This window comes from Aptenodytes patagonicus, chromosome 5, assembly GCF_965638725.1.
Source record: "Aptenodytes patagonicus chromosome 5, bAptPat1.pri.cur, whole genome shotgun sequence".
NCBI classification, from domain to species: Eukaryota; Metazoa; Chordata; class Aves; order Sphenisciformes; family Spheniscidae; genus Aptenodytes; species Aptenodytes patagonicus.
In genome coordinates, this window is record NC_134953.1 from 33,005,593 (window position 1) to 33,029,254 (window position 23,662).

Genomic DNA, 23,662 nt, shown 5'->3' on the forward strand with positions numbered 1-23,662 from the left:
ACAAAAACATACGGTAAAATCCCCGCTTTGTGCAAACGTAATAATAATAATGAACTACCTAGCGCAATGCAAAGCACCAGCAGGATCCAATCCCTGCCTAAAGCAGACTAAACTGGTTGTACATTTAATAAACCAGGCAAAAACAACTTTGTATTTTATAAACTCTTCGAGCAGAAAAGACCTAACAATATCCCTTTAAAACATGGTCATTGCTATACAACTTCTCTAACAACAAACCTTTGAAAAACAGCCATCCAGGCACTGAGCAACATTCTTTCCTGATGTCAGTTTATTTCACATTATGGCTAGAAGCTCATTAATTTCTAAATTTTTTTTTTTTTTTTTTGGATTGTGACTTGCAATATCTTAACAGGTATTGCATTTTACATTTATGTCATTTGCTTCTCACTTCTCTGCAGGGAAACCTAGTATAATAAATGAGAAAATGATGAAAACTTCTTGTACTCTGTAATCATAATAAATAGTTTTCTGAAATGGAACAGCATCACCTACATACAAAATAATGCCAGTTTCAGGTGTTCTGGAAATTTTTGTTCTCTGTTTTCTGGAAAAAATCACCAGCGTGGGCTTCAATGGAAATGCCCTTCTTCCAGCCAAGCCTCCCAAAACGCCAGGGTGGCAGGGGCAGCCACGTGGGACGAGCTGGAGGTGGCTGACCTGCACCCGTGGGCAGCGCGAGGTGGCCTGGGGTGAGTGCCCATGGGTGGTGCACGCTTCTCACTGCGGTGCTGACCAACGGCACGGCTCCCGGGGCAGCGCACCCCACTGCCAATGGATGGCCGAGGCGAGAGGGCACTTCTCCTGTGCGCCAGGTATGCTCTGTTTGTACCGCTATAATTACCACAGCCATTAATAGTTAATGATCATGTTAATACAGCTCTTGACAGGGATCTAGCGTGAGTCGAACCAACATCAGGACCAGTGTTCGGTGCTGCCCCGGCCAGGCCCAGCTGCTTAGGTTCGCTGCCATAGGCAGGAATCCTTCGTAAAATGCGCCTTGTTACAGAAATGTGCGCCCCCCAGCCCTGAAACGTCAGTGCCCCAAACACGTATCTTTTCTTTTTTGTGCTTCTCCATTCATGCATCTGTTCCTGGGGAAGGAATAAACATCTACTTGGTAACAAGTCAGAGTGGTTTTTTAAATTAATCTCAATCCATTTTCAAGCAGATCTACAATGTGAAGCAATGCAAGAAAGCAGAAAGAAGAGACTACTTTGTCCTCATTCTGCATAATGCAGTCCCTCGCCGCACAAAGGAAATTTTCAGTGGTTAAATACAGCCATTAGAAAAAATTGTATGTAATGCTGCCAGATTTGCGAAGCAGAAGGCAGGCATCAGCTGGTAGTATATTGCTCAAGACATGGCACATAAAAGATTTAATAGAGCCCCACATACCCTGAACATTCAGCTGCTGCCAAATGGTTTGTATACAGCTGCCTTTGCTTTTATTGCATTAAAGGCATAAAGGGTTTGGAGCTTGCATGTGCAATCCAGGACATGAGATGTGCATTTAACATCTCCCAGTTCAATCTCACTTTATGCGACCCCAGACAATGACAACGCCTGTATTGTCACCATAGCTGGCAGCTTCTTCTCATCTGAATCTGGGACAATCTCGGTCTTCAGTCAACAGCCCCAGCTATCTCATGAATTTAGAGGGGACTAATAAGGACCATTGACCTAGGTGATATTAAAAAAGTAACGGGCAGGGAAAACTGACTTTTGGCTTTGAAATACTGACCTTTCTTTAAGGTAAGAGTTATCATTAAAAAACACAGCACACGAACAGAAGTGTTCAGAGCTGCCTCTCCGCTTTGTGCACAAAGTTTGTTTTTATCAGCAAAAGCAGTCAAGGAGTTAGCCTGACTTCGTTTGACTTTCATGAGCACCCAGGAGATTCTCGCCGCTGCCTCTCCCAAGGGCAGATGCGCAGTGCTGCTCCCTGCCAGCCCTGCTGTCACGCAGCACTGCCCAGATAATGTCCCCAATCTCGTTCGCTGCAAAGCTGTCCCTGCAGCTTCCCAGTGCCAAAACATCTCACCCTCTGTTGAGCGGACAGTAAGTCCATCCATTTAAACTGTCCCGATAATTAATGAGAGGGAGTGAGGTGCAAGAACAACTGAAAAGTCAAGGGATGGGAAGCCAAGAGGAATCCCTGTGGCAGGAGCCGGGCATCCCGCAGGGCATTGGGCAGCAGGGCTGCATCCTTCCGCCATGGCAGCGCCGGGCACCTGGAAGACTGCTCTGTGCCGTGCCGTGCTGTGCCATGCCGTGCTGTGCTGAGCTGTGGCAATGCTCCCACAGGGCAAACAGACACCGCACGGAACAGAGCACCCAAAGCTCACCTGATTTTCCCATAGCGTCTGAAAATCAAAGGGGGGGGACAAAGCGACCAGCTTTAATTTGAGAAGAATGAATGAGCAGCAGCCTCTGGAGCGGGAACAGCTGGCATGGCTATGAACCCGCTGTCCTGGAGTCAGCTTGGTGGTGGCTGTTTTCACCAGCTTCCAACTGATCCAGGGAAAACATTAAGAAATTCAAATTTCAGACCACAATTTAATGTTTAGAAACCAAAACAAACAAAAAAATTAATACTAGGACTAAATAAGTGGAACGTATCTGAAGGACTTAACAGTTTTGACCGGTTCGTCTTCTACTACCACCCACACCAGGACTGTAATTTGCAGGGATGAACCTTGATCTTTCAGTAGGAAGCATACGCACCATTTACACCCTCACAGAAACCTGACCTTAGGATAAAGCCTCAGGATAAACCTTATTCTGTAGGATCAAAGCACTCTCCATCACACCATGGATTAAGCACCAAAAGCAGAAACATAGTCCATAACCTGCCAGTAATTATTTGGCTTCTTATTCCCCTGCATCACTCATTGAGCTGTTGCTTACAAGATTTATTTCTATTTTCCACCCAACCAGGGTGTAAGTTGGCATGGAATAGAGAGCTGGGATTTGGGTCCAGGAAACTCAGACATTCTGTCCTTTTTGGAAGTTTTTTTTGTTCTTGTTAATTTAGAATACTTTCCCCCAAATTTTTGCTGCTCTGTACATTTTTCATTCCAACTTGCTCTCTCTTAGGCAGGTTTTGCCTTTTCTCCTTTAGAAATCCAGTAACTTTTTTCCTGCTGATTCTGAAGGAATCCAAAGGGCTGAAATCCCCACTCAGATGAAAGGTCATCTAATCATTTAATAGCATGTCCTGACTTATCTCAAACTAATTATAAAGGGGCAGCACAATTTGTCTGGGCTCAAACAAAAGCAAGTAGTTTGCATTCTGGGCAGGATCTGTGGAGCTGATAAATACTTGAGATTGCTTGATCTTGGCTGCACAAAGATTATTTTTTCCTTCTGCAAATGCAGATGTCATCTTAAAATAAGGCACCCATGACCCTGTCCTCTGCAGGATGTTACCGTCACACTGGATGCAAATACCTACAGCTGGGTTCACGAGATCTTCCTTTTGCTTCTGAACTGCGAACAGTAGGTTTTCTTCTTGAATCTCTCCGTGACTTCTGCCTTTGAAAGACGAGACAAATGCGCTGTAATCCTTACATACATAGACACTTCATTGATTTTGGCTGAGAGCCATCAGGAAGTTTCAGTGTACAAAGCTGGATTTCACTTATTTTGTTTTTAGAGTAGAGTCAAGGCTTAGCATTAGCGAGCACTACGCACCAACATCAAACACCTTAATCCTACATGATAGTGAACCACAGCCAAACACTGCTCTAGCTTATAAAAATGCTTATTTGGGGTGGTTGCACTTTGCCCACATATATTGATTTTTCCTCCAGCTTCTGCTGACTTCCCTTGGGTATTTATGTCTGGACTCCCAATGTGGAAAACCTACAAAACTCCAGTTAGATATTGAAATGGTTAAAAAAGTCTCCCTATTTCCCATTCTCCAGAGACGAAAAGTAGTGCAGTTGTAAGTGGTCATTCTGGAAATGGCTGTGACTCTGGGATGATGCACTGATCCCTCCGGCAGAGCTTATTTGAACCCAGCAGCACTCTCCAACCATTAATCACCCAGAGCAGCAGTTTTCAGCTCTCAAAAATAAGCCAACCCCGATGAAGTCATGAGGAATTATCATGAGCAAAAGCACAACCAGAATCTGGCCCTAAGCTTTTACCCAGCAAAGGAAATATCAGTCACCTCCGACACCACCTAGATGCTGGTGGCCTAGGACCAGGCACTGCCTCCGTCTGAGAACAGCAGTGCAGAAGACATGAAATATTGGGCAAAACCCGGTCCAGCCTTCAGTGTTTCTGCTGCACAAGCTCAATGAGACCTAGCAGTCGCCAGGCCTGCCGGGGCTACCAGCATGATGTCCCAGCACTGGGTCCCACCAAGACACAGGCTGGAGCAGGGGAGGACCTGGCTGGACCACCAACGGGGTGATTCTCCCTTCTCGGGCTGCTGGGGCCAAATTCCCCCCCATTTTCCCCAATATCTATATAGCTGCCATTTTACTTTCAAGGTTGAAACTGGAAATGTGAGGCATAAACATAAAATTGTGTGTGGCACCCAAAAGCATCAGTAGGCTCTGGGACTGCCTGGGGAAAACAGTCCCCGGCTACAGGGGAAGGATGTTGAGGAAATGGGAGATTTGCAGCCTCTGTAGCAGGAAGAGCTAAGTTCTTCGTTCTGAAGGACCAGAAGCAGTAAGAAGGCACTTACTATGATGTACAAACAGCCCGAGCCTTTTTGGAGAACTGACTTCAGTTTTGATCACTAAATGTTACAGCAGAAATGGGGAGAAAAGAGAAAGAACTGGTAATTTGTGATAGAGCCATGTAAGCACATGCTTACTGCACCCCTGCTGAGACCACCCCGACCGCTGGGCTCACGGGGAGTGTCTGGGTTAAATATCAGTCACTCCAGTACGGCTGGAAACCACCCGCAGGTGCTCAGTGAGGGCTTGAGACTTCGAAGGCAGACTGCAAAACCAGCAACAGTCAGTTCTTCCTTGCAGAGAAGAGCAAAAAGATTGTGATTACTGGTTTCGTGCAAACTAGAGTGAGTTTGTTGAGCAAATAGAGACAGTAAAGCAGTTAAGAAAGGGTTTATTGTAAACTATGCATTGCTGTTCTGTTGCTGAAAGAATAATTTCCAATATTGATTTTTAACAAGTTCATCTCCTTTAGACAGGCTTTCCTCTAACAGCTCACCTGTTAAACCAAGACAATAAACTGTTCACTTCTCTGAGTGTTTTCATTCTTTAGAAAGTGGCTATGTCTGATCAGCTGGAGGGAAATTACTGCCACACAGCCTTTAAAGAAGAGTCGGAGAGGGCTTGTATTTGGCAATTAACACTGCAATGGGCAGAGCGATGCCCACGTCGGAGGACAGCGGGCACAGCCGCAGTGTCGGCAGCAGTGGGTAGGACAGGGCTGGCAGGCATTGCAGGCTGCACCCCCACTGTCCCTCCCGGTGCTGCCCCAGGGCTTCCAGGGACCAGCGCCTCTGGGACCCCCTCTGCTTTGCTGTTTGAGAGCGCTTCTGTACCAAGAGCTGCAGATAGAATCTTGGCAATTATTTAAAAAAAAATTAAAATAAATTCTCAGCTGCTATCAGGAAAGTAACAAATGGGGATCGTGCTATTCTGAAGAGAAACCGAAGGCATTTGACATAGCCACAGCATCATGGTTGCACAGGACACAGTATCAGTTACCCTGTCATTTAAAAGCAATCTTTGTATCCATTTTGTATTATCATGGCACTGATGATAATTGAAATACAATCTTTGCCTAGTAATTAACATCTGTGTAACACTTGTAATTAAAAAGATAATATTAACTTGTTCTACAATTTTCATAAACATTGAGGATAAAACCAGCTAATCAATTTTTTTTTTTCTAGGCATAGCCAAGATAGCAAAGCTTAAAGCTGCCTCCTAGGTGTATTTGCAGTGATATAATTAAAATATCAGGGATTCATTAAGCACATGAACCATGGTGAGCAGCTGGATGAAGCTCTGCTGGAAGCATCTACCTCCTTTTCACGAGCCCGTCCATAACTTTTGTGTCTGACCGGGAAGGACCCCCGGACCAAGGTCATCCCCTGCGGCACTCCACACAAGCCCAGGCATGGGTGGACACGAAGGGGATGGCGACTCTGCCAGGGCCATGGCTGTGAACCAGCAGCACGGCCCTGCGCTCCCTGGCTCAGGCTGCCCCAGCTGCTCATCTGTTGCTGCCAGGTACCGGCTGCCAGCTGCCAGCGTGGTGAAGGGGGCTCAGCTTGGTCTGCAAATGATGGGCTCCGCCTGGAATCAGGAAGGGTTGATTCCCAAGTCCTCCCTGTCTGGCCAGGGGCATGGTCTCATCAGGGCCACCAGCAACTGGAGGTGGCCTGTGCCAAAAAAGTCTTCTGCCTTCCCTTGGGGACACTCCCTTGGTCAAAAACTCCTTTGATCCCCGTAATTACCGTGCTGGCTCCCAGCTACTGCTTTGTGACAACCCACGGAAAACAGCACCTCCTACAAAGCCACAAAAGCACGTGAGTTATGGGTAGTATCAGGTGTGAACCACTGACAACCTCCACTGAAAATCACCTCAAATTTATCAACTCAGATTTGTCTAATCAAAAGCGTTCTCAAAAAGGCAACAGTCGTGTTGACTCTGACAAAAGCAATGACCTGGCAGCTGGGTTCTGGGCATCTGACAACACTGCCAGGCTCTGCAGACGTTCTCCTCTCCCAACACCCAGAAATAAGAAAACGAGGAAGGACAGACAGACAGACAGATGTGCCCTCTTGTGCTATGGGCAGCACAAAGCTGCGTGCCTTGAACAAAAAGTAAACTGATAATTACCTGATACACAGGATAGTAAAATCAGCTGATCTAAGGGGAAAGGGTTGGGGCTGAAGACCACATGTACCCCCACCCAGGAACAGCTCCCCTACAAGAACAGGCCCAGAAGAGTCACTCAACATCTCAAGGATGCTGGTCCCTCAAAGGTGTTCCCTCTCTGCGGTTGCTGACCCAGAGCTTGGCTCAATGAGCATAACAGGCTGGAAAAGCTGAAGACGGCCAGCACCGCAGGAGCCTGTGCAGCTCTCACCGTCCCATCAGGGCTGGTCCTGTTGGAGGGCCTTCTGGGCAAGATGGAAAATTTCAGACCCGTCCCTAGAAGAGCTCCTCTGATGATGCTGGTGGCCCAGTGGACAGTGGGTCTGGTGCAGTTCAGAGGGACCTCACGGCACCCTGCTGTGAGCCCACAGCTGCGGTGAGAGCCCTGCAGCCCCAGCAGCCAAGACATCCTGGGGAGGCTGCGCCACCGCGGCTGGAGGCAAAGTCCTGTGAGCAGGACTGCAGAGTTACACACAACTTACCCGTGACGCTTACCCCACACTCAGCGGGGACACGTTACTATAATACTGTCTGATCTTGAATAAAAACATACTTTGAAACAATCAAAAACCTTCATTGCTTGATTATGCAGCTTATTTAACCAGAACTTTGTTCTAGGAACAGTTTTGACAGCAGTGTCTCTGGCAGTGTTTTTCCCAACTATTATCTCCAGCACACAAAGACCCATTTAAAAGAATGGGACATCTGCAGCTCTGGTCCCAGCGCCAATCTGCACAGCAATCTTCCGTATTATGCCATGTTGATGAACCAGGCTTGGTGACACAAACAGGCGGGTGGCTGCTGGCCGTGACGACAGTGCTCCTCTGCCTTTCCACATCTCTCCAGCTTTCGGCCATGCCTCTGGACTGGATCAGGCCAAAGGCACTGCTCAGGGCCAGGCCTGCACGGCAGAGCCTCCCTGCATTTGGGTGCTCACCTGTGTGGTTGTGGTCCTCCAAACAACAGACACTTCCAGGTGTAATGCTCACATTGCTGCTCCTACCTGCTTCTACAACCGGCCCAGGTGAGATACCAATGCTCACAGACTGGGGACACATGGCACAAACAGGTACCTACTGCTGCTACTCTGCTGTTCTTTGCAAATACCCCCACATCTTTGGGCTCCCGATGGGCACAGCAGTGGGCACACCAACTCCGTATGGCCGATCTCCAGCCTTCACGGAGGGGTCCATGCTGCACGCATGTGCAGGGCTGCACCCAGGCATGGGCACCTAGCCTCCAGAGACACCTGGTACTGTAGCAGCTTTTCTGCAATTAATGGTTTCAGCCAGTTGGGACCACTTTATAGCTACATCTCTAAGAATAACAACAAGTATTTTAATAACAGAGTCTCCCCTTCAGATGCAAAGGTCAAAACCAGAACCTATCTACTCAGGTATAAAGCAAATTAAAAGGTGTAAAGTTGCAGTGAATGGAAAATGACTGTGATCCTCAGGAGCCATGCTCTAAGCACAAGGTTACCAGCTCAACAAATCTGCTTTCCCATCTTCAAGAGCTGATTTTGTTTTCTATTCCAAACACCTCGCCACGTTTCACTCCTTAAGATATTTTTCATGGAGTCTTACAACTTTACTTTTTCCCTGCTGAAAAGTTGTGCGTTATCACAAGATTGATGAAGGACTGGTTTGTCAGAACACCATAAATCATTAAAATCTCTTTAATTCAGTACTGCTGTTTGCTACAGCCAAGTTGTAACAGTAGCTAATAAAACTTTTATTCATAGCAAGCCTGTTGGTGTTTTCAGGTCATGTCAACACTTCCATTAAAAATCTCTTTCTCAGTTGCTTATGCTAGAGATGAAAACCTCTTCTGACCCAAAATAAAACCTGCTGTTCAAGATCACAACTCAGTGTGCCATACATCGATAACTTCAACTCTGTAGTCTTAAGAATGTGTTCATATTCTCATCTTGTGCAAATCTGCAGACCTCCTTGAAGCTCAACAGACCCGTACGGATTTATATCATCTACAAACATGGCCAGCCCTCCATGTAACGGGAAAGTAAAACACATGTCATAGGTATAGCTGGGAGCGTGCTCAAAACACACACAAAACTAGGCTTGCCCATTTTTTTTTTTCTTTTTTTCCAGAATGAACCTTATTTCTGCCTTGCTGTTGACATAAATGGCACACAACCAGCACGCTGAAACTACGTCAGGAAAAGCTCTCCTTATTGGCACCTGCACACAGCAAACAGGGAGCCGAGTTCTTCTAGTTGGTGTCTATCATGGAATATTTCCCCATTTTCCTGCAAGAATTCATGAGAGGGGGATGCAGAATGTTATCTACATGCTCTGAATCTTATGATTTAAAGCAATTTTACGTGGTTCAGATTAAGCACTTCCTTTTAATGTCACGCTGAGAAAATAACGTCTCGTCAGACATTAAGCAGATGTTTCTATAATCGAGTTCTGGATATGGGTGATTATTTGACTTGCAGCTCCAAAAAACGTGTAGATTTCTATACCTCATGAGAGACATTAATCCAAATAAACAAGGAAAAACTAAAGAAGTGACAGCATATAAATCCAAGAAGCAAAAAAGAAAAAGGAGCATTTTTCTTCACTTCTGTTTGTCCTCGTTCTCCACCCTCTCCCCTCTTGCACGCCAGCTATATAGTTTCATCATTTGATAGAAATTATAGTCAGTCAGATATCTCAAAATCTGATGTCTTTACTAAATTTGAAATCAAAAAACGTAGGCATTTTGGATCATCCTTTGGTCATAGCCTTGAGCACATGTCTTCGATGTGGCATGGCCCGGATTTGCTGACCTTAAGGACATAGAGTAGCAGACCCTCACTGGGGAGGTTTCAAAGTGGACGGGAACTGTGTTTCCCACTGTACGGATGGCTCTGCTGAGAGCGGGAGGAGGACAAACAGGGAGATGTGTTCTGGAACTGTCATGCTTCCTACGGAAAGGCTGTTAGGCATCTAAATTTTTGTGTAGCTTTAATCACATGCTCATATCTCTGCTGGGCTTTTCTGGCTTTATTATTTGAAGAAGAATGATGAAATATCAGACCAACCTGCAGAAATCCCTGAAGACACCATGACCCATCTTCTTTCTGCCTTTTGGATGGATCCAAACCTGGATCCACCATTTACTCCAGCTCAGCAGCACTCCACGGATTTACATGAGGATCTGGACCCCTGTATACAACTACAGTTAACAGGTCTTTTCTGAATAAAATGTGGAAAGTACGACTTCCTATGGTTGACATAGATTTTGAGTTAAGTCTTGTATTTGGAGTCATCTTTCATTACAGCCATGATTACATTCTGTGATGTTTTATATGCTGGTGGAAGAGGCAGACAAAATGATTTTTTTAGTTACATATTTGATAAAACTTGGAAACAGAGAGAAATCTAATTATTTCCAATGAAGAATGGAAGGCTTTATTTAATCTCTGAACGTAAATTAATGTTGAAGCTTTTCCTGATCCCAAGGCAAGAACACTCACTGTGCTATTTTGAAAAACCTCATCACTCATCTTGAAACGGCGCTGCCAGGCAATGGCATTGAGAGTGATGTGGCCTAACGTCTTCGTTTGTGCTGCTGCCGCAACGTGCCTCCCAGGCACCAAAGTTTCCAATCTGCGCCAAAGTAAATAAATATAGGTATAACTTTTCAACTAAGAAAGAAGGGGACACTTGTGTTTCACAGTGCAAAACCCTCAGGAGGAATTTAATGCCACTTGCAGCCAAATGCTTAAGTTTTCATTGGCAGAAGCTTGCTTCATTGTGCTGATGTGTTTACCCCCAAATTGCTACAAAGGGATCTGCCCTGGTAGACATATCCTCTAGTGAAGGTCCTCTGTGGTGAAAAACCTTGTTTTTCAGCACCAGGCCCAAAGTATTGCAAAGTAACCATAAGAGCTATCACACCGCAGATGCTTGTACCTAAGATGCCACCAAATCGTGAAGTGACTCCCAACATGAAGGTAAGCAAAGCTCACTTCAGTTCATTAAAAACAGCTAATATGCCAGAGCTATGAAAACCTCCCAAACTTTAATATCAGCTGTTGGGTCTGCCAACTGGCAGTCAGAAATCAGAATAACTGTAAACAATTGTTACTTGACAGCAAATACGTCTGTGCACATACTGTCCTTGTTGCACATAGCATTAATTCCTCCATCAACTGCAGCACCCCTCTCCAGGTTTAAAGTCAGTAACTTGACTGGATGGAAGTTTGGCTAGATTGTAGTCCCATCTGTTCACATTTGCTTTTCGATACTGCATTAAAATCCCTAGTATCTTTCTCTTGGGAAAAAGGGCAGTTCAAACCTAGACCTTGTAGGACCTGACCAAACATAGCTTTATTTTCCCTTTGCCCTACACGCCCAACACTCAACACAAAGCATTTGAAGGGACACCAACAGAGACCATACTAAGGAACTATCACAGTATACAAACAGCAAAAGTCAGTGAGAAAGTATCATCTTGGAAGGGAGAGGATTAATGATAATTTGTGGTTAAGACCAATTTAGCATGCCTAGCACAACTCTATTAACTGCTGATGATTTTCATTATGAAATGAAATTGTGATTGACCCTTCACAACACAACCCCATTGTGTTGACCCTTTAAAAAAAGCAAGAAAGTGAATGTTACGGCAGCTCCTCAAGGAGATGTCTCCTCCAACTCCAGCATCGACCTCCACACATGCAGGAACTCAATATACAAAATATACCAAGTCCCTTCTCCATGAGGAATCTCTTGCAATTCTTCTAATGATCAATTTCTGTCATGGCTGGCTGGAGAGAGCCTTGTCTCCTGGAAGAGACAGCTGTAGAGGCCAGGGAGATGGAGTTCCCTTCCAGATGGGGGGCACAGGGGCTGTGCACGAGCCTGGACATGGACAAACCCCCCGCTCCTCCTGACTGGTCTCCTTCCTCCATCACTGTGTCCACCCCACCGCCTAAGCCCGAGCAGATGGGTCACCAGCAGATAAGGGGCTGCCTCCACCCTGTTCCCAAGGAGCCACAGCATTGCTTCACAAGTCTTTCTATCAAACCTACCAAACAGTACTCAATTATATTGTATTACCAAAATGAAATATGCTTCAAGCGTTCAACAGCAGAGAAGAGGATCTTCCTACTGCGGCTCTCCTATTAGGCATCTATGGAGCTTTTACACTTCCACTCATTAATGCTGCTGAGTTATTCACCATCCCTCAAGCGATCCATCATCATGCACGTCTCCATGAACATCAGACAGCACTTACTGAGCTGAGTCATCGCTGTGACTTCAGCCTGGCCGCCCAGAGGAGCCAGCAGCTACCCAATCCAGCCCTGCAGGCCCAATGGCAAGCAGATCGATTTCGTAGCAAACTGTGCTCGATGGATTAATGGCACGGGGCATCGGGAAGGGGCAGATCAATACCTGAGCTCATCGCTGCCACCAAGCAGCAGTGCTTGACTATGGCTTAAATTCTGCCTCAATCCTAGAGGCATAGCCCAGAAGAGGAGCTGCTGCCGAGAAAGGTCTCCAATTGGAGTACTCTGCCCAGGAACAACCCTGTGTATCTTATTCTCTTTGATAAGCCAAAAGATAATAGCAGGGGGCTAAAATCTAATTTTCTCATCTTACGCGAGTGTTCTCCTTTAAGTCAGCATTTGAGTGTGTTTCCCTACCGAGGAAAAAAGGTAGAGCAGAGCAGAGCTGAGAGCCTCAGGATGCAGCACGACATATGGACCTCTGCAATGAGCACACGTAGGGCAGTATTTCATAACAAGATGAGTGGCGGCCAAACAAAGCTCCTACATCCTTGCTAAATGGCGCTTGTCAAAACGGCAGCTGTGAAGAATGGGTTGGTTGTTATTTAATCTTCAGTATGGTTTGGTTTAACTGCACCATTTGCTGAATATGAACAGATATATATTTTATACTGCATTGCCCTTTATTTAAAGGAATTTTTAGCACTTACTTTTAAAAAGAATTTTTAGATCAAAAGTAATAATATAGCACAACAATCTTACTGCAACTCTGTGAGTGAAAAACACAAACAGAAGGATTCTTGATGGATTTTGTACATAAATAGTAACTAAACAGGAGGTGAGAGTGAAAAGCAGAGACACAAAAGACTTCTCTTTAATAAATACTGTTACTTTCCTTTCTTTTCTTTCTTTAAAAAAATCTCATGTGTTTACAGTCCAGAGTGTTTTCCTGAGGGAGGTAGAATTCCTGATCATACAGAAAAAATACAGTTTATCGCAACTGTGACAGGTCAATAAGAATAAAAAGAGTATAAAACATTAGAAAAGCATCTTTGCAATTGTCAAAGCGATACTATAGTGAAGGTTTTATTTCAGAGAACAAAACCTCCAGTTTGTATGAAAATGGAAAGCACTAAATTTAGAGTTCATCAATGTTTTCATTCCTAATCTTTTAATTTTATGAGACTATTGAAACAGCTAGTAGTTTTGCTATCCACACTATATAAACAAACATGTCTAGAACTTTTCAGCAGGTGACCCTTGCTAGGTTGTATCTGATGGCCCCTCGCCGCCCTGACAGCACCTGCACCACCACAGAGCAGTCACATCGCACCCTGGGGTTGGCCAACAGTGTTATTAATGGAAAGACAGACGGAGGAAAGCACCACTCAGGGACTCAAATCCACCGAAAATCACAACCTATTACTTATGCTGCTCACAAAAGTTGTTCTTCATTTCGTAGCCATTTTCTCAGAAGCTCTTCGCTCGTGACAGGCTGAGCAGCTTGACCTTTCACTCTGCCTGTTCTTCGCTTCCCTGTTTCCCCAATGCTGAAAGCAGTATTTAACAGAAAGACATAGCAATAGAGACAAAAAAAGAGCAGGTACCTAAATGACAGAACAGAATACAGCTGAGGCATGAGAATTAGTCATTTCTGTCTCTTCCCCCCCAAATCCATCAATCTTGGGCAGAGAATGAAATGAGAAGCGGAGAAGTCCCAGTGCACAACTTCTGATAGTGTGCTTGGACACGTTAGGAAGAAGGTTTTCTGTTTCTGAAGAGCAGCGGGGTCTCTAGGACGCTGGGCAGCACATGCCCTGCTCCACTCTGAAACAAGGTATGTTCACACGCGTGGCCGAGCCCTGCACTCGTGCATGCTGGGTGCTCCGTGCAAGGGACTCAGCCAGCTCATCTGCTGCAACAGAGCGAGGTTTTCTGTGTCTGTACAAACATTTGTACTGCACTTGGCTGAATTAATTAATTGTCAGAGAGCAGCCAGACAAATATCAAGCTTCTGAGAAACCGGAGACAGCAGCAGCTCTCCGCCACTTGCTATTGGCAAAATGTCACCCACTGTGCAACAAATATGCATTCCTGGTTTCCTTAAATGTTTCCTAATAAAGTAGGTATTCTATACAATGTAGGTCAATTTTTCAGGAAGCTTTTTCCAGGCAGTCAGAGAATGAAAATACTCATGAAAATATCCAATATGTTGCACTTTGACAATTCCGGCTATTTTCTAACCACAGCCTCAGATGTCACGGTGTTCACGCACCATCCAGCTGAACAAACAGCAGCACTGTGCCGATGTAAAGGACTCGGTAGCACGCTTGGACATGAGCATAAAAAGGAAAGGTGTATCAGAAACGCTTTTACCTGTAGTTACACCAAATGACTCCAGGATCCCTAGATTTTGTAAGGAAAATGGTCAGACATAATGATTTTAAGCAACACCATAGATAACCATGACTGAGGCTAACCTGGCTAGATTTGTAAGACAAATTGTATAGCTTTTACAATACAATTAGGTAGTGAGACTGTAAGGCTCATTTGCTGCCCAGGGAAAAAGAGTTATAAATAAAGCCTGCCTAGAAAACCACAGACCTTTTGCAAAAGGACATCTAATGTCAGCAACATGTCCTGCCACTTTTGAAGGACAGATACCCATACAGGGGAACCTGGCTCATTACACAGTTTAAGAAATAGCACGTAGTTCAAATCCATAATGTTGGTGCTTCCTCCCTTGGGGGCTAATGACCCACAAAAGGAAGGCAGCACCTAATAACCATCATAAGCTCTGTGTGTTTGTGTAGGTATGTATACATATACATATGCACGTATCTATCTATCCACTATCATTGCTCTCCCAGTAGACCCAGTTCCACAGGTCAGGGTAATACAAATAAAAATCCTGTTTTACTTTTCAGATTCAGTTCCACAACAGTAAAGCAGCATCTCTTGACTGCATTACTACTGAGTTACCACTTGGGACGTGCTCGCCAGCGTGGGGACAGGGACCGAAGGCCAAGGTGCACAGGAACACGGGAAAAGGCACTCAGAGGCTGATGCAGAGGGTCACCAAACTCTGCAGCCATGTAAAATAGAAACGGTACATAAATAGAAATGAAATAGCAATGGTACATAAAACCAACACAGAGGTCTCTGCAGCTCAGGGCAGCCAAATGCTGGGCCATATAGCGGTCGTGGGAGGGAGGAGACATCATCCCAAGCAGAAGCAACAAGAAATGCACTCTCATGGTCTCCCCAGCCTTGTCACATGAAATACTCAACCCTCCACACAACCCTTCTGATCCACCTCTAAAGGTCTATTCCACAACAACAACTTTTTCCACATCCTCTTTTGACTGTCTCCAGAATCCATCACCACGGTTCATCTGGGAAATAAGGCAAACCACTACCTAATCCTTAAAAGACTGGAAAAGAGGCAGTTTCAAAGGAGAAAGGCAGGCAGGAAAATTGGGAGGAATAAAAGCATGTCATGTGCTCATCAATGGTGTCATGGTTTAACCTCAGCCGGCAACTGAGCACCACACAGCCGCTCGCTCACTCCCCCCCTGCCGGTAGGATGGGGGAGAGAATCGGAAGAGTAAAAGTGAGAAAACTCATGGGTTGAGGTAAAGACAGTTTAATAATTGAAATAAAATAATAACAACAACAACAACAATAATAATAATATACAAAGCAAGTGATGCACAATGCAATTGCTCACCACCCGCCGACTGATGCCCAGCCAGTCCCCGAGCAGCGGCCCCCCCGGCCAGCTTTCCCCAGTTTATGTACTGAGCATGACGTCACATGGCATGGAATGTCCCTTTGGCCAGTTTGGGTCAGCTGTCCTGGCTGTGCCCCCTCCCCGCTTCTTGTGCACCCCCAGCCTTCTCAGTCGGTAGAGCATGGGAAGCTGAAAAGTCCTTGACTAGTGTAAGCACCACTTAGCAACAACTAAAACATCGGTGTGTTATCAACATTATTCTCAACCTAAATCCAAAATACAGCACTATACCAGCTACTAGGAAGGAAATTAACTCTATTCCAGCTGAAACTGGGACAAATGGGAAAGTCATGTCCTAGTAAATCTGGCTCATAAGAAGTTTCTGTCCCGTGGCAGGTCTAGCCTAGGTGCTGCAGCTGACTTGAGGTGCACAACACAGGTGGGAAGTCTCTCTGACTGTGTGTGCTGGTTTTGGCTGGGACAGAGTTAATTTTCTTCAGAGTAGCTAGTATGGGGCTATGTTTTGGATTTGTGCTGGAAACAGTGTTGATAACACAGGGATGTTTTCCTTACTGCTGAGCAGTGCTTACACACAGTCAAGGCCTTTTCTGCCTCTCACCCCACCCCACCAGCGAGTAGGCTGGGGGTGCACAAGAAGCTGGGAGGGGACACAGCCAGGACAGCTGACCCCAGCTGACCAAAGGGATATTCCACACCATATGACGTCATGCTCAGCATATAAAGCTGGGGGAAGAAGAAGGAAGGGGGGACGTTCGGAGTGATGGCGTTTGTCTTCCCAAGTAACCGTTATGCGTGATGGAAGCCTGCTTCCCTGGAGATGGCTGAACACCTGCCTGCCGATGGGAAGTAGTGAATGAATTCCTGGTTTTGCTTTGCTTGCGTGCGCGGCTTTTGCTTTACCTATTAAACTGTCTTTATCTCAACCCACGAGTTTTCTCACTTTTACTCTTCCGATTCTCTCCCCCATCCCACTGGTGGGGGGGAGTGAGCAAGTGGCTGTGTGGTGCTTAGTTGCTGGCTGGGGTTAAACCACAACAGTCCTTTTTGGCGCCCAACGTGGGGCTCGAAGGGTTTGAGATAACAACAGATTTGACTGGAATGTGCTAGATCGAATTTATAGCTGTTATTGCTGTTTAGCTATTAATTGGCAGGCTCCTGTCCTTGCCATGGGGCTTGCTTGCCTTACTGTATATTAGAGTCTAGTGCTCATTACTGGCTGCTTTTTGCTTTTGCTGCACTGCTGCACTGTTTATCATCTTACTCCACCGTGCCTGAGAACATTTTGATAACAGCAATGGCCATGCGCCTGGGCTGGCAGATGGCCAGGGCATTGCTGCTGTTTCTGTGTTTCTGTGCTACTGTACTGGACAGGTTGGAACTCCAGTGTGACTCGAGTCAAAGGGACTGTGACCTGTGGATGAGTCCACGTGGGAGCAGGACACCCCGAAGCGTCTGTGGCCGTGGATAAGCCCATGCCAGAGCAGGTACTTCTCGAAGCGTCTGTGGCCGTGGTTACGTCTGTGCCGCAGCAGGTATACCTGTGAAGGGATTGTGGCCTAAGGATAAGTCCACGCTGGAGAAGGTACACCTCGAAACATCTGTGGCTGTGGGTAAGTCCATGCTGCAACAGGTACACCCTGAAGCATCAGTGGCTGTGCATGAGGTCACGCTGGAGCACCTCAAAGCGTGTGACCATGGATAAGCCCACAACAGAGCAGGTACTCCCTTGGAGGGACTGCAGCCATGGGTAAAGCCATGTTGGGGCAGGTCTACTTCTGAAGGGACTGTGGCTGTGGGTAAGGCCACACTGGAGCAGGTATATCTCTGAAGGCATTGTGGCCCATAGAGGAGGCCATGATGGAACAGGTGCACCTCAAAGTGACTGTGGCTGTGGATAAGTCTATGCCACAGCAGGCATGCCCCTGGAGAGACTGTGGCTCATAGATAAGGCTCCACTCGGAGCAGGTACAACCCTAAGGGACTGCAGTCTGTGGATAAGTCCAAGCCGGAGCAGGGGCAAGGGGAGGTCATTGCAATGTTAAACCCTATGGTCTGGTCCAAAGGGACCAGGGGTAGAGATTGTAATGGAAATACCTTAAAATTGTTGTAACCTGGGATTTGAGTTGCATGTTATGAGAATTACTATAGCAGGAATCCCTTGTTGCTAGCCAGGCTAGGAGCAAGGGGAGGAGTTCATTGTGATGTTAAACTCTATAACCTGGCCCAAAGGGACCAAGGGTGGAGATTGTAATGGAAATACCTTTAAATTGTTGTAACCCATGATTTGAGTTGTATGTTATATGAATTACTATAGCAGGAACCACCTGAACCAATGGAAGACAAGCCTTACAAGAAGCAGTGCAAGTGCAGCAGTGACCCGACCTGAGCTGGCTTTGGTGTGCAGTAACTCCATGCAACACACTACCTCTCCTGTCCTGAGTGACCACCATAACAGATGGAGCCCAAAGTCATGGACTAAATGAACTCCATGGACATTTTGTGAATGTTTATGGATATTTTACAGACATTTCACAGGGGTGGTCCATAGACTAAGGGAATGATATCTGTGTATTGTATCAAAGGATGGGAAGGGTGGTGGTGGGTAATGACAATGTATTGGATAGTGTGTGACCTGAGCATGATGTAAATGGTACGGAGTAAGGGGTGGAGAATGTGCTGGTTTTGGCTGGCATAGAGTTAATTTTCTTCAGAGTAGCTAGTATGGGGCTATGTTTTGCATTCGTGCTGAAAAGAGTGTTGATAACACAGGGATGTTTTCCTTACTGCTGAGCAGTGCTTACACACAGTCAAGGCCTTTTCTGCCTCTCACCCCACCCCACCAGCGAGTAGGCTGGGGGTGCACAAGACGTTGGGAGGGGACACAGCCGGGACAGCTGACCCCAACTGACCAAAGGGATATTCCACGCCATATGACGTCATGCTCAGCATATAAAGCTGGGGGAAGAAGAAGGAAGGGGGGGATGTTTGGAGTGATGGCGTTTGTCTTCCCAAGTAACCGTTATGCGTGACGGAGCCCTGCTTTCCTGGAGATGGCTGAACACCTGCCTGCCGATGGGAAGCAGTGAATGAATTCCTGGTTTTGCTTTGCTTGCGTGTGCGGCTTTTGCTTTACCTATTAAACTGTCTTTATCTCAACCCACGCGTTTTCTCACTTTTACTCTCCTGATTCTCTCCCCCATCCCACTGTGGGGGGGAGTGAGCGAGCGGCTGTGTGGTGCTTAGTTGCTGGCTGCGGTTAAACCACAACACTGTGGTGGAATTATATCAAATCTATCATTACAACAACAGTTTCTATTGTTAATTGCATACCAGCTGAATCAGTTTCTGTTTATATTTCTCATGTTCCATTTTTTCTTCATTGCTAAGACACAGAAAATCTCCATTGCCTGTTACTGGCTTGTGGGCAGCTCCTGTATTCACCATAGAAAAACCAGAAGAATAGAACTGTACCCAGTACAGTTTCTCTGAATTTGTATCTGTACAATTACTATGAGATACAGATTTGTTTTTAAGCAGTGTACAGACACTTAAATAGGAAGTCATGATCTTCAGACTTCTTTGAATGCTGATCCAATCCACAAGAAGAAATACATCATGTGAAGAAAAGGAGAAAGTCTCCTTCTGCAAACATCATTGAATTATGGTGCTGCCTAGAGTAACAAAACGGATACATCCCATAATGCTCTTGGTAAATCCAGACAATATTTACTTTAATAAACTATTATAAAAGTGCTTAGGGAATATCTGCTGTATCATGCCGATATAGTCATAATTTCATAAGAACAGAGGACATTGTTCCTTATCATTTATGACATTAAGTGCTTTGTAATTGGATTGTCCAATCATGAGCATTAATAGAACATCCCAAACTCATAAGCTGCAGCTTCTAAGGACCTGTAGATGATTTTGATGTCCAATGTAGCTTCAATTTTATTGTTGCCAAATCCTGCATCTGATGCTGAAACATCCCATGCTCCTGGTTCAATTAACCAGCTTGTGGGGGTGTGCTGTCTGATGGCTTGTCAGAACAAAAAAAAGATCCAAATGCTGGTCATATTTAAGCCACTGAGAAATTTATAATTAACGTTAGTAAAGCAGGGCACATCTTTTTACTTTAAAAATAGGACACTTTTATGTTGGCCATGTTAGCCCATCAGTCCACGCATTGGCTGCACAGCTGCACAGAGGGCAGGTAAAGACACCACCGCTGCCAAAGACAAGGCACAGCCTCTTGGGTAGCTTACAGCTGAGCACAGCTGAACTGGGGTTTCCCTTAAGAGTAATGCTAGAAGAACATGACCTCCAGAGTTTTCACTCTTCTGTGTCTGCTGCCTTCAATGCGATGGGCAAGCGTGGGTGATCAGATCAGGAATGTCTCAGGACTACTGTAACACAGCTCTGTGCCTCGCATCCACACATCCCAGAAGTTTGAATAAATAAATGGATGGATGCTGTGCTGGAGTGAGAGTGCAGGACTATGAGCATGCACAGGCTGCTGGCAGCGAGATGGCCCACTCATTGCTACGTGCCACGGCAAGCACAGAGGGCTGGGGCCGGAGGAGATCCCCTACACCAGAGTTACCCTCCTCCTTCCCCAGTGCAGCAAAAAATGAAGACATGCAAAGGGAGAAGAGCGACAATAATCAGATTTCCAGATACTAATCCAATTAAGTGCCAAAATATTCTGCTCTTTGTCCTCACAGATGGATGGTAGTTTATGAAATTCAGTAAGGCATTTAGGTTGGGTTTCTTCGTAGCCACGCCACATAACTCAGCTCTGCCCTTTCCTACTCTCACTGTTTTTCTTGTGAGAGTCCATGAAACTCCTGCAGAATCTGGAGATCTCCCATGCTGCAACATCTTCTCCTCCCCTCAAGGACCTTTAGTTCTCTGTCTCCTTACCCCGTAATTAGGTTGGCCCTTCTGAACACAGTGTTTGATTCAGAGACATCTACCACTCAACAGACAGAAGATGTTAATCCATACAAAGGTCTCCTTTATCAAAGACCTAGAAATGAGATTGCATTTGTTGCTTAGGCCGGGGGGTGGGGTGGGGTGGTGGATTTTGTTGTTAGAACTTAATATTGAAAAAAGTCACATGTAAGAGCTAGGAAGAATTTGAGCAGGAAATAGCTAGTTAGCCTTGATATATACACAGTAAAATATGGGAGAAAAAAATTTTGCTGACACAAGCCATGGCAAGCTTTCATTGCATCGATGGGCAGCAGCAGCCTTGTGGTTAACCTTGGGATGTTGCTTCTGCTTCCAGACTAAGAGGAGCCCCTGCAGTGATGCTGAGAATGCACACCCCGCAAAGCCAGCCACCATGTGTCTATTGATCATGTCTGCTATGAGGACCACCTGCTTCTCCATCCAAGTGCTCTGAGCACTAACAGAGGGTTTGTCAGCCTCCAAGGCTTCTCGTGTAGCACCCCTTGCAATGCCTCCTCTGGTATTTACAAGTTGTGCAAATAGTGAAACAGCAGTGATAGCAGGGAATGAAGAACAAAAGCTGTGCTACCTTCAGACCCAGGACACACACCATGGGTTTTGTCTGGCAGAAGGAGACCACAAACAAGAGCTAAAGGTCCAACCAAGTCCAGGCAGAGATAATGTTGTAAAGGAAAATCAGGCAAAGAATTGGCAGAGAGATGTCCTAGATGGTCCAGCCTGTGGTCCTAAATTGTCAGAGAGATAGCTTGGGTTAATAACAACAATAACTAAACATACATCTGCAATAGTCACAAGTAATTGGAAAAACTTGTTTTTCCAAGGGGCAATTTTTCCAAGGGCACATGAGAACATGCTGGACATTCCCATCTATAGGGACTTCACTGCCACTCTCATTTTGGGCAGCTGGAGACAACTGTGGGACTCTGATAGGGGATTTTGTGGAGGAAAGAGAAAATGCCCCTAAGAAAGCTTGGCTTCGTGCCTCCAGCTTACAGGACTGTGCTGTAGTCTCCTGGGAGTTATTTCTTTTGCCTACGTTGTAACGGCTCTGCATCATTTTACTCTTTACAGCAAACAAGAACTTCATAGTCTTTACACAAACATGTCATGTGGAAGATGTATTATGGATTTGCTGTCTAGGCTTCCTCCCACTAACGACCTTTTTGGAAAACTGCAGTAGGAAAGCAGTATGTATGCCTATCACTGGGTGACTTCAGGGCTGAGAAAGGCTGCAGGGCCTGAGGAAGGCTGGGTTGCCTCAGAAGCAGCATCATCTTTGTCTCCTTTACTATTTTCAGGAATTACCTGATCCACAGATCCTTGCTTTGCAGAGCAGAGCAGGTGAAAAGCAGATTCTTCAAATGGCAGTGTGATTACGAGTGCAACGCACCTCCTCTGGCACAAGGCAACTCTAAGTCTATAAAGGCACCGGTCACGGCTGCGAGCAGGCATGTCCCCCAGGCACGTGGTGGCACGGCCACGCAGCCGGCAGAGCCTGCGCGGTGGCTCCAGCCTCCCCTCGCTAGCTGCGCCTGTTTGCACCTCTGCTTCCCCAGCCAGAGCGGTGCTTGGAGCTAGGATGTCACTGCAGGGCCCTCCAGCTGGCTCCGGTATCGGAGATTGTATATAATCCTGCTGCCATGGCAATGAGGGTGGTTTATCTCGCTGTGCTCAAGCAGGTGTGCAAGTTGTGGGTGCGTACACCTGCCCTGCCGCATCATAGGGCTGCTCCAGACACAGGTGCCACCTTCCCACCCCCCTGTGCCTTACAGACTCGATTAGCTACATCCCAATTAAACAGGCTGGTTTGTGCCAGGGAATGGCGTTTGTTGCTGCAGGGAGGCTCTCGCCACATGGATGCGTCGCCCTGGGCTACACACTTTTTTGGAGAGGGATGACGCTGGCTCGGAGCAGGTGTCGGTAGGCAGAGGGGTGCACGTGGCCAGCGGTGCTGAGCCATGTCCACCAGGCCCAGGAAACCCAGCTAGCTATCACCGCACCGCGCCTCAGCAGGACTGCCTGGCTGCCAACTGTTGGACTACAGAGGTCAGGTTTAATGTTGCACTTACAAACACAGACATTCTTTTTCCTTTTCATTTCATGCTAGCTTTTTTAAAAATTAAAAAATCATTTATATAAAATTATGTAAAACTTAAAAACATTTTATATTTCATGTTTCCTTTTTTCTTCATTTTGTACAGTTCAGAGGCTGTAAGGGAAGGAAAAAACACAGGAAAAAACCAAAACCAGCTTGGAAGTGGATACCAGAGGCAGGCACTAGTGACACCCCGGGGCCAACAACATTAAAGAATGAGAGCGAGGGTAGAATGAGGAAACGGGGGACAGGATCATTCAGCACCCTTTGTTCTTCCCTTTTCCATCACTTATCACCGTTACAAATGCTAGTGACAGTTTATCACTCCACCAACACACGATACACAAATAGCACTGGCACACCGGCGCCAGCACATCCCGAGGCGTCACCACTAGCGCTGTGACATTTTGAATCAGCACATTCTATGGGGAAGTCGGGACCGGTGCTCCCCGTGGCAGCAGCCTGCCCCGAGCGCCACGTCCGTGCACAGCCTGCCCCGCTGCCAGTGACGCCAGCCCCAGCAGAGGCGGAAGGGGGACAATGGCGCAGCGTCACACCCAGACCTGCTCCTCCTGGCAGCCCAGGGCTCCCATTTTCCCAAAGAGGAGCTCTGCTGCATTATAATGCAGGCTTATGCCAGGAGGGATCCAGTCTGCTGGACTTGCTTACGGCTTCATGAATTAAACATTTGTGTCTGCTTTCCTAA

At 46.2% G+C, this 23,662-nt stretch overlaps 1 protein-coding gene across 4 annotated transcripts in view; it reads right to left on the reverse strand.

Annotated features, from left to right (window-relative positions):
• STK32C (serine/threonine kinase 32C) overlaps positions 1 to 23,662 on the reverse strand; it is a 103,508-nt gene that overhangs the window by 19,093 nt on the left and 60,753 nt on the right. Inside the window, exon 3 of one of the 4 annotated variants that reach the window (XM_076339281.1) lies at positions 3,476 to 3,555. The exons of the other annotated variants lie outside the window; for them this stretch is intronic. The gene's annotated coding sequence lies outside the window, so the exon portion shown is untranslated. The remainder of the gene's footprint in view (positions 1 to 3,475; positions 3,556 to 23,662) is intronic. 4 annotated transcript variants of the gene reach the window in all.